This window comes from Phacochoerus africanus, chromosome 15 (assembly GCF_016906955.1).
Source record: "Phacochoerus africanus isolate WHEZ1 chromosome 15, ROS_Pafr_v1, whole genome shotgun sequence".
Lineage (NCBI taxonomy): Eukaryota > Metazoa > Chordata > Mammalia > Artiodactyla > Suidae > Phacochoerus > Phacochoerus africanus.
In genome coordinates, this window is record NC_062558.1 from 15,444,099 (window position 1) to 15,459,964 (window position 15,866).

Sequence of the window (15,866 nt, forward strand, 5' to 3'; positions counted from 1 at the left end):
TCTTACTGGTAAATATTGGATATTTTCAATGGGCAGCAAAGTTTGGCAACATCAGGGACCATTGTTTAAGACAGACTCTAAAAGAAATCATGTTAGCAGGAGCCTCTACCGAGTTGGCAACTCTGGCAATCAGTTTTAGATGAGAAGGACTTTGATACTGGACTAATGTGAAAACAGTTGCACAATGCTGATCTGTGATGATCCCATAAAGTTAAGTCGGAACACTGAGGACTTGTGCAAATCTCTTATGTGTGAATAAAGAGGTAACATTCATAGCTATAAAATATGCACCAGGATAAAGAAATACTTGGGTTTTGGTTCTGAAGGAAGTAGGAAATTATTAGATTTATACTTGTGAGATTTTTAACAAATTTAAAAACTTGGATTTTTTTTTCTTTTTTAACTTAGAGGATAGAAGTATCATGAAGAATAATATAAGGGTTAATGCCTTTTTTTCTGTTAGATTTTTTCTCATTGATTTTAGTACTTCCTTTGGTTCTGGTTTTAGAGGGTGTGGTGCAAGCCAGGATAGATATTTGGAGAGTTCAGTCTGATAGGTTTGGCCCAAATAATATTGGAAAATCAGCATAGTATTTGCCTGGGAATATAATTATTCTTTAGATCTTTAACTTGTATTAATAATACAGGTAAATCAGTGTTTAAATCTATGACCTGATTATGATCAAGGAGTCCTCAGGAATGTCCAGGAATAGGCCATCAGGAGAGCATCTATTTTATAGTAAATCCCCCACACTACCCCATTTAGTTAGTGGATGTGATGTCACAAAGGAAGAAAGAATGTTTCTCTCTTAAAGGTCTGAGGGTGACAGGCTGGGACAGGCAAAGTGCTGGAAGGTCATGGAGTTAGCTTTGTATCTGATAGCTGTTGGTTCCCAGTGAGAGTCTGGATAAGAGTTTCAGGAACTATGACAGATGTCACAAGCTATCAATAAAACATTTGCAGTATTTTTCTTTAATACTTAGAGAAATTGGCCCTTATAAACCTTGTGAAATAAAGGAAAATTGGTCACTTGATTCCTCCTTGGAGAAACTTCATTAATTGCCTCACTTTATTTTTTTTATCCTTTTAATTCTTAGCTTAAAAAAAAGTGCCACTATTTTTCCAATACCCTTTTTTTAAATAGTTAACTTATAATGTTCTATCAATTTCTGCTGTACAGCAAAGTGTCCCAGTTATTCACACACACACACACACACACGCACACGCACATACGCACACATATGTATACATTCTTTTCCTCATATTAGCTTTCATCATGTTTCATCACAAGTGATTAGATATAGTTCCTTGTGCTATACAGCAGGACCTCATTGCTTATTTACTCCAAATGCAAAAGCTTTCATCTACTAACTCCAAACTCCCACTCCTTCTCCCTCTCCCTTGGCAACCACAATCTCTTCTCTATATCCATGATTCGTTTCTGTTCTGTAGATAGGTTCAGTTGTGCCATATTTTAGATTCTGCATATATGTGATATTATATTGTATTGTCTTTCTTTTTCTGACTTACTTCACTTAGTATGAAAATCTCTAGTTCCATCCATGTTGCTGCAAATGGCATTATTTTGTTCTTTTTTATGACTGAATAGTATTCTATTGTGTATATATACCACATCTTCTTAATCCATTCATCTAATGGATATTTAGTTTGTTTCCATGGCTTGGATGTTGTGAGTAGTGCTGCAATGAATATAGGAGTTCGTGTATCTTTTTCAGTGAAAGTTTTGTCCATTTATATGCCCATGGGTGGGATTGCCAGAATTTGGCAAAGTAGCAGGATACAAGATTAACATTCAGAAATTGGTTGCATTTCTGTTTACTAACAATGAATTATTAGAAAAGGAGTACAAAAATAAAATACCTTTTTAAAATTACACCCCCCAAAATTAAATACCTAGGAATAAACCTGACCAAGGAGGTGAAAGACTTATAGGCTGAGAACTATAAAACATTAATTCAAGGAAATTAAAGAGAATTCAAAGAAATGGAAAGGTATTCCACGCTCCTGAACTGAAAGAATTAATATTAAAATGGCCGTACTACCCAAAGCAATCTGTAGATTTAATGCAATCCCTATCAAATTACTCATGACATTTTTCACAGAACTAGAACAAACAATCCAAAAATTTATATGGAACCATAAAAGACCCAGAATTGTCAAAGCAGTCCTGAGGGGAAAAAAATCCAAGCAGGAGGCATAACTCTCCCAGACTTCAGACAATATTATAAAGCCAGAGTAATCAAGAAAGTGTGGTATTGGTACCAAAGCAGACATACAGAGCAATGGAACGGAGTAGAGAACCCTGAAATAAACCCAGATGCTTATGGTCAAATAATCTTCCACAAAGGAGGCAAGGATATAAAATGGTAAATAGTCTCTTCAGCAGCTGGTGCTGGGAAAACTGGACAGCTGCATGTAAATCAATGAAACTGGGACACACCCTCACACCATGCACAAAAATAAACTCAAAATGTCTTAAAGACTTAAACATAAGACAAGGCACCATAAAACTCCTAGAAGAGAACATAGGCAAAACATTCTCTGACATCAGCTGTACAAATGTTTTCTTAGGTCAGTCTCCCAAGGCAATAGAAATGTAAGCAAAAATAAACCAATGGGATCTAATCAATGTTATGTTTTTGCATATCAAAACCATAAAAAAAAAAACAAAAAGACAACCTATGGAATGGGAGAAAATAGTTTCAAATAATGCAACCAACAAGGGCTTCATCTCTAAAATATACAAACAACTCATACAACTCAACAGCAAAAAAAGCAGACAACCCACTTGAAAAAATGAGCAGAAGACCTGAATAGACATTTATCTAAAGAAGACATATGGATGGCAACAGGCACATGAAAAAATTCTCAACATCACTAATTATTAGAGAAATGCAAATCAAACCTACAATGAGGTACCACCTCACACCAGTCAGAATGGCCATCATTAATTAAGTCTACAAATAACAAATGCTGGAGGGTGTAGCTAGGGAACCCTCCTGTACTTTTAGTGGGAATGTAAATTGGTACAACCAATATGGAAAATAGTGTGGATGTATCTCAGAAAACTAAATATAGAACTTTCAATACCCTTTCTGTTCAAAATGAGTACAACTGAGGAATTAAGGAAGAGTCTCTAAAAAAGGTTTTTCAGATACAGTCTCCTGACTTTATACTAAGCAGGATTTAATATAGTTTTGCTGTCAAAACTGTATTAAATAGCTTTACATTTTTTCTATGTGAAATTTGACATTTTATTCTTCACTCTGTGCTGTTCACCAGAAAGGATCTCTCTCTTGCCTCTCTCTCAGCTATATTCCACTGTTATTTGTACTCAGATCTTGTGAGTTTGGTGGTTGGATGCTAGGTTGATGGTGGGGTGGGGAGCGGTGGGTTCCACAAGGTCCCTTCTCTGAAGTTCTCCTTAAGCTGCAGTCCTAGGCAGGTACCGTAAACAGCTGGTCCCAGACGTGAGAACTTCACAAATTACCCTGCTTCTGCTCCAGAGGGACTGCTGGGCTTAGTATGAGTTCACACTTCACAAAAGGGTAGGGGTTTTATCTCTCTATTTCTCTCATAATTACAGTTGGTTCCCATTTGTGCCCCAGGCATCAGCTTTTAAGGACTTTGAGTATTCAGGCTTCGTTCCCATAGGGCAAATAGGGAAGATGAATCAGGGCAGATATTGAGTACTGGATATTTGGTTTTCAGTATTTGCTTTCACTCCCAGGTACCACCTGGAGGGAAACTTCCTTAGGATTTTCTCCACTCTTCCCTCTGAGTACTTGTGGGGTTCCTGGAGGGAAAGCTTGCAAATTAGACTTAATTTGCCCATGTCCCTTTTAGGCTCACCTACTCTCAGACTTGAGCGGTTAGTTAAAATCTGGTTGATTCTTGTTACCAACTTATGTGCCACTCAGCATCTTATGTGTCAAGTGAGCAAATTGCTGTATTCTCCTTCTCCCTTAAAGTGCTTCTCACATTTCTGACATTATTTTAAATTCTTTCCATTTCAATTTTTATTATCTAATCGGAAAAATTATTAATTTGCATTTGTCAAGGTTTTTCTTATTGCCAGGAAGGGAGAAACACCATTTCTCCACAGCTCTGAGATGGCATTAGAAACCAGCAGCTGGGAATCCCCTTGTGGCTCAGCGGGTTAAGGATCTAGTGTGGTCACTGTTGTGGTTCTAGTTACAACTGTGGCAAGGGTTCAGTCCCTGGCCTGGGAATTTCTGCATGCTGCTAGTGCAGCAAAAACCAAAACAAAAGCACAAAAAAACAGAACCCAGCAGCTGGATTTTATACAATTTTCCCACCATTTTGGTCGACTCTAAAGTATTTTCCAATATTCTGTCTTAAAGCCATTTTCTTTGGAAAGTCAGCTGACTACTAGGGGTATAGAACAGTGAGGAGATTATAATAAATCATGTATTAAATTAGAAAATAATGCTAAATCCTAAGCTCCTATTTTCATTCTTGCATGATTAGTACAATCAATTTTTATGAACAAAATGGTTATAAATAAACTTGCTATTTTAATTAATTATATAACTCATAACACTAATTTCAAAAGTGATGAATTTGTTTAGATAGAACCAGCATTAATAATTTTATACTTTAATTCTACATTCCATATTTGGTTGTGGGTAATTTGTCAACAGTGGCTCTATTTATGAGACTATAAGACCGTATAACAAATCAACTTTTAAAATTAATAACACTATAAAACTCAGAGTTTGACCAAAAATGCAACCTAAATAATTCATGTTAATATCAAAGAGGAATATGTCATTTCAGATTAAAATCATTGGCAAGACCCTGAGAAACATTCCCACTGATTCTACCAGTAGATTTTATTTATATATACATTTGTATCTATGTATAGATATCCCTTGGTCTATATGTCAATCTCTGCATAGCTATCTGTGTTTATTTATACTTTATTCTGAAATTAAACACAGTAACTGAAATAGGTTTATATTTCCCTTTCCTTAAATAAGTCAAAGTGCAAGAAGTCCTCAGGTGAACTACACTGTCTTTTTACTTTTCTAACTTGACTAGCCCACAAGCCTATCTAAAAAGTCAGGGAGACACAGAAAGTGTGTGTGTGTGTGTGAGAGAGAGACGTTTTTATTAAATTATCAAACCGTGTGCAGTGTTGTTTTGTGAGGCTGGGGAATGTTTAAGAGGACAAATGCTTTAGTTAATACTGTATAATGTTGAAAGATAGAGTTTATACAAAGTCCCTTCCCTGTTATAATGTTTGACCCGGAGGAGTAATATTGAGTATAATGAGCAGTATGGTTTATTTAACTGCATATGGTATGTTATCCAACTAAATTAAAATAAATCCTGGAGTTCCCGTCGTGGCACAGTGGTTAACGAATCCGACTAGGAACCATGAGGTTTCGGGTTCGGTCCCTGCCCTTGCTCAGTGGGTTAACGATCCGGTGTTGCCGTGAGCTGTGGTGTAGGTTGCAGACGCGGCTCGGATCCCGCGTTGCTATGGCTCTGGCGTAGGCCGGTGGCTACAGCTCCGATTCAACCCCTAGCCTGGGAACCTCCATATGCCATGGGAGCGGCCCAAGAAATAGCAACAACAACAACAACAACAACAAAAAAGACAAAAGACAAAAAATCCTCACTTAAATTCCGGATTAAACATATTGTATTAAATTTCTTATTAAAAGTTCACAAATGTCTAAACTACATGTGGAATGAATAAAAACCTCCATAAAAATACATTTTTGGGAGTTCCTGTCATGGCTCAGTGGTAACAAACCTGACTAGTATCCATGAAGATGTGGGTTTGATCCCTGGCCTTGCTCAGTGGGTTAAGGATCTGGAGTTGCTGTGAGCTGTGGTATAGGTCACAGACGTGGCTCAGATCCCGTGTTGCCGTGGCTGTTGTGTAGGCTGGCAGCTGTGGCTCCAAATTGACCCCTATCCTGGGAACCTCCATATGCTGTGGGTGTGGCCCCAAAAAGACAAAAAAAAATTTTTGTTGTTCTTGTCACAATGCAGTTAATGCATCAGTAATCAGTTACCATTATCTTGACTGAAGGAAAAAAAAAAGAAAAAAAGTGTAATGTATACATGTAAGGATAACCTGACCCCCTTGCTGTACAGTGGGAAAATAAAAAAAATTATTAAAAAAAAAAAGAAAAAAAGAAGAAAAAGCCCATTCTCTTCCTCCTGTAGCTGAAAGTCATCCTAAACACTCAAACATTCAAATCCTTCAAGAAAAAAAAAAAAGCATAAATGTCCAAGATCATCACAGAAAGAATGGGAAGGGTTACATCTTTATTTAGTAGCCCCTTCAACAATTAATTCCTGTGGCCCAATTTAACATATTCTCTCTCTTCTCATCTTACTTTCACCAGCTAATTCATAATGTTTAGTATTTAACAAGGTCATTTCTCACAGGTCAACTCATATTCTACTTTACGGGAAAGTAAGATTGTTTACTTTCTTACCAGCATGAATTACTATTCAGACTTTTTTACTTTCAAAACATTTGGAGGATTAGAAAGAGAGACCTTCAAGTGGAGGAGGTGTTGAAAGTAGAACTCAGAGGAAGGTTGCATGTAGCAGTAACAAAAGGCTCTGCCCTGGCCCAGGTGGTCTCAGAAATAGAAAAGCTTGGTCACTGTCAGGGAACTGCCAAGTCCTGAGTATGTTTACTGTTGAAGATCAATCAAAATATGGTGTCTAAGGCTTTTTTGTAGACCCTTATGGTCAATCAGAGAGTCCAGGCAGGGCAGCCCTATGTGGATTATCTTAAAGTGTAGGTTTTCTAAAGAAATACTTTCTGTATAGTGATCATGGATCACCTAATGCAACAACTTTTCCTTTTTTCCTATGTTGACAACTCCAGCTCCACGTGGATAGCTAAAAAAGAAAGCCCATAGCTTCTAGGTAACAGAACAGGGCCTCGACCCCACGGAATAGTGGGAGTATAAAAGAATAAGCCCCAACATGACTTGACAGTACCAACTTGACTCGTTACTTGTGATTAAGTCAACATGTTGGCAATTATTATACATATATATAGTCATAATTCTCAAAGTATAAATTTAAAGTTAAGAACACATGTTGAGATAAAAATATTTTGGACCTTATAATTGAGGGTCGCAGAGTTCCCTTGTGGCACAGCAGATTCAGGATCCCGTGTTGTCAGTGCAGTGGCCCAAGTCACTGCTGTGGTAAGGGTTTGATCCCTGGCCTGGGAACTTCTACATGCCACAGGTGCAGCCAAACAACAACAATAACAACAAAAGAAGAAGGCAAAAAGAAATTTGGGTAGCTCTTTGAAGTCACAAAACATGGTAAAAGAATAACTAACATAATAATAGAGGGTCCCAGTACATATATCAATTTTGCTACCATGAAAACTGTAGTAGATATTATAGAAAGGATTTTTCATTTGTAGTTATAAAAGAAAGAATTATAAAAGTTAAAGATTTTTGTAAAGAAGTTAAGTAATTATAGTATATAATATAAAAGAGGAGTTCCCATCATGACTCAATGGTAACAAACCCATCTAGCTTTCCCATCATGGCTCAATGGTAACAAACCCATCTAGCTTTCCCATCATGGCTCAATGGTAACAAACCCATCTAGCTTTCTAACGTGGGTTTGATCCCTGGCCTCACTCGGTGAGTTAAGGATCTGGCATTGCTGTGAGCTGTGGTGTGGGTTGCAGACATAGCTTGGATCTGGTGTTGCTGTGGCTGTGGCATAGGTCGGGAACTTCAATTTGACTCCTTGCCAGGGAACTTCCAGATGCCATGGGTGTGGCCCTAAAAAGACAAAATAATGATAATATAAAAGAGTAGCATCTTTTGACACATTATAATCTACCTTTAAAATTTTCTTACCTTTATTTATGTAGCTGTTCAATAATTGGTGAAGTATTACAGAGTAATAACATGTCATTTAGAATAATTTTAATGTGTAAGCAAAGAAACTTTTGAATTAATAAGATGAGCTTACAAAGTGTTGAGAAATGTAAAACATTTCAAGGTTTGTCATTTTACTTTTGTCACCAGTAGTAATTATTTACAAGGTCTAATTCAAAAGAGTTTTTCTGTTAGAACCATCTTCCTAATCTATAAGAATTTTAAATGAAGAATAATTTCTTGAACATACTTTGAATAAGCTGAGTTTTATCATATGTCAAGAAAATATACTTAGCCTAAAGCATTTACTTTAAAATAAGTTTTTGAAAATCTTATATAATTCTAAATAAATGTTCCATCAATAGGAAATATGTTTTTCTCTACTTCTATTTTATGAGAAAATAACATTATACAAGCTTATAAGGCAATATTATGAAATAAACTCTACAGTTTTGCAACTGTGATAATCAAAATAAATCAACCAAAGCACTAGAATTAAATTACAAAAACAAAATTGTGCATTAAGCAGCCTTCAATAATTAATTTGGTACTTGTGTCTGTTAAAATAACTTCCTAGGCCCAAAATGGAATCAATTCTGAGAAATGCCACATCAGCAAACAAAAACTTAGATAATTTTTACATCCCTGTAAATGCTTCACTTGACCAGAAATGCAGTATTTCCATCAGCCAGTCCCCAAAAGCCAAGTGGTAACATCACTTATTACATTTTTTAATATATTTATATGTGATGACTATAGACAACTTAGAAATGAGTTGTCAAATCCTTTGATTTTAGTCAGTGTTTTGAGAAAGTCCACTGATACTGAACTATAACTAAATCTATGTAGGCTATGACGGTAGCCATGAGGATCTACATACACTGAGGTCAATCTAAATTATTGATTATAGAAATTGAAGAAAAAAGAATGAATATCAAACAGCACCCTGTGGAAAAATTCTAGGGGAGAAAAAATGATAATCCTCTAAGTGGATCCAGAAAATAAGGAGCTTCAGTAATGACCTAAGTGTGGAGAATGAACAATCATGACAGGGACAAGAAAAATGGGTGTCTCATTTGGCATAAAATGGGTACCTCACCCATGAACTGACTACTTGAACACCTGATGAGCAAAAGCAATCTCAAATCAGAAGGACTTCTAAAGAAAGCGATTAATATAATTTTATTCTTGAAATTTTAATATTAAAAAATTATTTGATCTCTTCAGATTTGTTTATAAAGACTATGTATAAAATATATTTGAGTGCCCTACAAAAAGAACCAAGTCTATCATTTTTTATGTTAAGTAGGAACAATAGATTATGCAGTCTTTCACTTTCTTTAAACTTGGTATTTGATCTTGATATTTGCATATGTAAAAGGAATCAAAAAGAGATGCACACCACTCTGTTCAGAGCAGACATAAGACGAAACAGTATAGTAATGAAATTTTAAGTGCTATCTCATACTGTAGTCCACTTAATTATTTTTACCTCTTGTCTTAGCTGAGGCTATTAAAAAAAAATACAGTAAATACAATGAATATTTACCTCTCAGTTCTGGAGGCTGGAAACTCCAAGATCAAAGTGCTGGCAAATCTAGTGTCTGTGAGAACCAAATTCCTGCTTCACAGGGAGCTGTCTCTTTCTGTGCCTCACATGGTGGAAGGGGCAAGGGAGCATTCCTGTGTCTCTTTATAAGGGCACTAATCCCATTCATGAGGGCCCCACCCTCATGACCTAGTCATCTCCTAAAGCCTCTACCTCCTTACACCATCACCCTGGGGGTTAAGATTTACACATATGGGTTGGAAGGAGCACAAACATTCAATGTATAGCATGGCCTAAATGGCAAAATTGCAGTTTCATGAACCTGAAGTGCTAGCAATCATTTAGAATCTGAACACAAGGAATTACATCAAAAACATTATTTTTTTAATATGTCACTGAAGGTGTATGTGTGTATTTCCTGCTCACATCCTAAAATGGCTTGCTCTAGAGTTGTTGAATGCCTTCAACTTGGCACAGAAGGAGGCATTAATGAAGATGCACAGATTATTTTATGCCACAAAGGTATCCCCTGTGGTTGCTAAACGTGAGTGTGATCTTTACACACACACCCAGACACATACACCCACACATTCTCCATTCTGCTTTCTTTACTACCTACCCCAATCAAAAATTAGGAACAAAGGGGAAGCTAATACATTTCAGTATGAAAAATTGAAGTAATTTGCTTCTCAAAAAATGAATCGTCTTTTGGAAGTCAGGATATACAGGGAGAAAGACCATTTGCTTTTGTTAAAGGACACTAAATAGGAGTACTGTCATGGCTCAGTGGAAATGAATCCGACTAGGAACCATGAGGCTGCGGGCTTGATCCCTGGCCTCACTCAGTGGGTTAAGGATCTGGCATTGCCATGAGCTGTGGTGTAGGTCGCAGATGTGGCTTGGATCCTGTGTTGCTGTGGCTGTGGTGTAGACCGGTGGCTACGGCTCTGATTTGACCCCTAGCCTGAGAACTTCCATATGCTGCAGGTGAGGGCCCAAAAAAAGACACTAAATAAAAATTGAATGTCTGCAGCTTTTTCATGTACTGCTAGGGCATTTTGCAGCACACTATATAAATGAAGGAAAGAAAGCTCTATTACAATAAAGATAAACTGAATAATGTCTCTCTGAAGATGTCCACGTTCTAATCCATGGATCCTGTGAATGTCAATTTATATTGCAAAAAGGATGGTGGGTGTGTTTAAGAGTCTTGATATAGGAAGACCAGCCTGGATTACCTGGGTGAGCCCATTCTAGTCAGAAGGGTCCTTATAAAGAACACCAGTTGGTAAGAGAGGACAGAAAATGCTACCCAGCTGGCTACAGCTCCTATTCCACCCTTAGCCTGAGAACCTCCATATGCCATGGATGTGGCCCTAAAAAGACCAAAAAAAGAAAAAAAAGATGTTTGTGATTCTGTCATTGTTAAGGAGTTTGACTGTAGTGTGAATATAAGAACCTACACTTGTGATAAAACTGTATGGGACTAAAAACATGCATGCATGTGTAAGCACATGCACACACACACGCACTGGTACAGGCAAGCAAAACTAGAGAAATCTGAATGATATGGGTAGATTGTATTGAAGTCAGCATCCTGATTGTGTATTATATTACACTTTTGTGAAATGTTACCATGGGATGGCGGGGGGGGCATTGCTGACTGAGGCTTTGGTAAGGTACACATGGAATCTTCTCATTTATTTTTCTACAATTGTATGTGAGTCTTCAATTCTCTTAGTAAAAAATTCAACTAAAATATATGTTGGAGTTATCTAGCTGGTATTTAAGAAGTATCCTGATGATACGGCCAGTTTCATGGAGTTTGATGCATTTTCAGGTAGAAGCTTTATTTACAGAAAATATATTTACACACATATATATTTTAGACATGTAAATACCATCCCCCCAAATTATGCTATTTTCAGCTTTCGTATCTTCTGAAGTATAAATTCTGCAAATTACACACAAAGCACTTAAAATTTAATTACCTTTTGTTTATTTTTATGTATTTCATTTTGTAAATTTTGAAGAGTCTGTTCTTAACCTTAATTTTTTCAGTTCCCTTGTTCAAAGATGGCAATTGTTAGAAATAAATATTTATATGTAAATTTACAAAGCTGATTATGTGTTAATGAAATATAAGTTTATTTTTTTGGTAAATTATAGTATTAACATTTCTTTTTTGGTAAATTACAGTATTAACATTTATAAAGTTATCAGTGTTTGGAGTTCCCTCATGGCTCAGTGGGTTAAAGATCTGGCATTGTCACTGCTGTGGCTCTGGTTATAGCTATGGTATGGGTTTGATCCTAAGCCTGGGATCTTCTGTATGCCACGGGCATAGCCAAAAAAAATTAAAAAGAAATAAAATTATTAGTGTTTAAATTTGCACTAAAGCTTTTGGCAAACAGTTTACTATCAGTTTATTGTCTGAGGATGGAATTCAACATGAATTTGTAATAGGAAATCATTCAACATGAATTTGTAGTAGGAAATAGCGAAATAGCTATTAAATATATAATACCCTTTATTATACTTTTGTGTTATTTATTTTAATATATAAAGAAGAAGTGTACTTATAAATGATTTTTACTTATCAGATGACCAAGTCTTAACACAATTCAACAGTTCATTGAATTGCTATTTGTTGAATTTGTGGGTTTTTAGTTTAATATCTCATAACACAAAGTATTTTATTCATAAACCATGTGATCACTGTTTCACTGAGAAGATTCATTATAGCCAGATTTAGAAATATTCCTTTTTTAAACAAAACCTTTGGAAGAGCTTTTTCCAATGAAATGACTTGACGTTAGCGAAGTTCCTCACTTTGAAGAAATGTCCAGTTAACATACTGTCCAACTGGAGTGTTTAATATTAAACAGTGTTTGGTGTTCAAGTGACATTAAATTTGTGATGACTCTGTTTATTTCTCAATTTGTTTTTTATAAACTTTCACAGAAACAAGGGAAGTGGTTGAATGTGGTTGTTTCAGCCTTTCAATGAGGTTTTGTCTAAACCTCATTGCATTGATAGCCAAGGAAAGCACTGAAAGATCACCAACCAAAATATTTTGCAATCTAATGAAAATAAAAGGCAATTTTGGACATGTAAAATAATGTTCCAATTATGGTATTCAACAGTATTTTTATCAGCATATAATAATTATAGTTTTTTTTCAAAATCAATAAAGTATATTTGAATTAAAATATAAATAAGTATAAATAATATGTATCAGATGAAAACAGAAATTTCAGTATATACAGAGGACACCAAATAAGTATATAAAAATAAGAATATTAAAAATATTTCAGGAGTTCCCATTGTGGCTCAATGGGTTAAGAACCTGACATAGTGACTGTCAGTGAGGATGCAGTTTGGATCCCTGGCCTTGCTCAGTGGGTTAATGATCTGGTACTGCCACAGTTGCAGCTTAGCTTGCAGATGCTACTTGGATCCAGTGTTGCCAGGCTATGGTGAAGGCTGGCAGATGCAGTTCTGATTGGACCCCAGCCCAGAGAACTTCCATATGCTGTAGGTGCGGCAGTAAAAAAAAAAAAAAGAAAAGAAAAAAAAGAAAAAAAAAAGAAAATTCAGGTTTTGGAGCTCCTGCTGTAGCACAGTGGGTTAAAAATTTGACTGCAACAGCTTGGGTTGCTGAGGAGGTATGGGTTTGATCCGCAGCCCAGCACAGTGGGTTAAAGGATTTTGCATTGCTGTGGCTGAGGTATAAGCCACAGCAGTCGCTTGGGTTTGATCCCTGGCCCTAGGAACTGCCATATGCCACAGGTGCGGCCATTAAAAAAAAAAAAAAAAATCAGTTTTTTTAAAAAGATACAGTCTCAAAATGAAACCCATAACATTCACAAGAAAAAAAGCACACCAACCAGCCAATTAGCTATAATTTAAAAATACTGAATTTTCCTGAGTCCTTAAATTCCAATGAATAGACAGAATTGTTAAGAAATAAAAATTAAAAAAACAACCACATTAGATTCCTTTAAGTTGTTAACACTATGTGCCATGCTTTAAGGGAGATGTTATGATGTATTTTGTGTTCCTTTAGGAAAAAAGTCATCACAAATCCACAGAATTAAACACACTGTATTTAGCAAGGCTCCAAATACCAGTGAATGTTCACTAAATGGCACATAATAATCACCACAACAATGATCCTATTGAATAATAACTCAGCCTGATACATGTTCATAGGATACATTTAAATGCTAATTTTAATGCATTTAAATTGGAAACTAGAACTTGTTTTCAGAATGAAATACTTCCTTAGCAGTTGCTCATTAATGGTACTTTAATGAAGATATTGTTTTAAGCTATGATTAAATCTTTTTTTGTACTGAGTATAGTTTAGTGTTGATGCCAAACAATTGTAACATAATACGAACACTTTTCAGAAATTATTTTAACTCCCAAATGCTTGTAATTTTGCAGTGCTCTCTATATTTGTCTCCATATTTTGTCAAAATGTGAGATAACTTAAAAATATACACATACACAAAGATATTAACAGTATTTGTATGTTTGTTATAAAGAGGATCAAACAAATACGTAAGCATCCTCATTTTTTGTTTTTGTTTTTGCTAATATTTGATCTCTCTTACATACAGTGATTATAAATTGTTCGGCTAATGTGATTGAGGCCACTATCTATGCATACATGTCGCACTTAAGAGAAAGGATAAAATAATTGTAAACTGTATTAGTACTATCAGGTTTGGTTATGATTATGTTTCCCTTCTTTATAGTATCTCTCTTAAAAAACATCTACTATTGTCTAAATAGGAACATATCACAAATGAATTTAATTTCACGCTGAGTTATTTCAAGTTCTGTGACCTTTCCAAATATTTCATATTGTTTCTTTTCTGGAAAGTTGATAGGGTGCTTTTTACTCTCTCAAATCTGTTAAACGTAAAAAGAACAAATCAATTTATTTTCACTTAATACATCTTTATATGGATCTTATGCACCAGGCACTCTTTGACATAGATTGAAAGTATCATCTCATTTGATCCTTAAAATAATCCTATAAGGTAGATCCCACAATCCACATTTATTTTATTTTTTGTAATTCTTTTTTTAATTGTTTTATATAAGTATAGTTGATTTACAATGTTCTGTCAATTTCTGCTGTACAGCAAAGTGACCCAGTCACACATACATACATTTTTTTATTTTATAGATGAGGAATCAGAGGTTAAGTAGTTTTCCCAAGGTAAGACACTAATAGATTCTTAACCTGGCTTTAGGAACCAGAGAGATCGGATCTAGAGACCGTGCCCTCCCAGGGCTGTGCGTCTCTCAGGGCTGATGTGGGGGCCACATCCAGCCTGCAAACCCCACTCTACCATCCATGATGTATATACCTTGTATAGGTTTGAATCATCTGGTAAAAAACAGAGCTGAGATGGGGACCTGGAATAAACAATGAAGGAAAATTATTTTTTCTCTTGAAAGTTGTTTTTTTTTTTTTTTAAGTAACTTAAAAGAAATCCCTTTCCTACTTTCCAGTTTGCAGCTACCTGTTGAGATTTGGAGAAATAGGCTATGTGTTATTTATTTAAGGACTTATTTACTTTAAATGGCGTCATTGTTCAAACCCTTCATTAAATACATACTCTAGTATATACTCTTACTTAAATCATTTTACCTCTCATTAGTCCCTGATTTTTCCTCTTTTCTTGTAGAAGTCAACAAAGCTGTTTATTTTCCCTGAACTTTATAAACCCATCTGTACCTTCATGAATTACGTATTTCTTATTGTGAATGTCTTCTCTCTCAATCACTTCCAGTTCATTTCTACACTGACATTGCATCTATAAAATCTCAGCTGCTGGAATTCTTGCCTGAGATGCAGCAAAACAAATCATGTATATACAAATGTTTTTGCTTTTATCTGTATTTCTGCCTAGTTGTATTATAGAGCAGGAAGAACTTTTTCTCCCAAATTGTTGTCTTTGTTTTTAATATAACTCACTTGTTGGTTATATGGTATACTGTGTATGAACATATATACAATATATACCATATGTTATATAGATACATAACCAGATAAACATTATGTATAATATTCATATTATACACACTCATATAAACACACACACAGTTTAACAATCATTTCACAGTATTTCTGAAAATATAACAATCAGCTCTTGCAAGCCAATATGAGCCTGCCCAAACACAATCCCTGATTTGATTACTTTGCTTCTGATAAGTTGCTGTTACCTGGGGCTCAGCTTCCTAGGGCACCCCCATTCCATAAAGATCAAAAATCCCTTTCTAGGAGTTCCCTTGTGGTGCAGTGGGTTAAAGATCCAGTGTTGTCACCATGGTGGCTTGGGTTGCTGCTATGGGGAGGTTTCGATCCCTG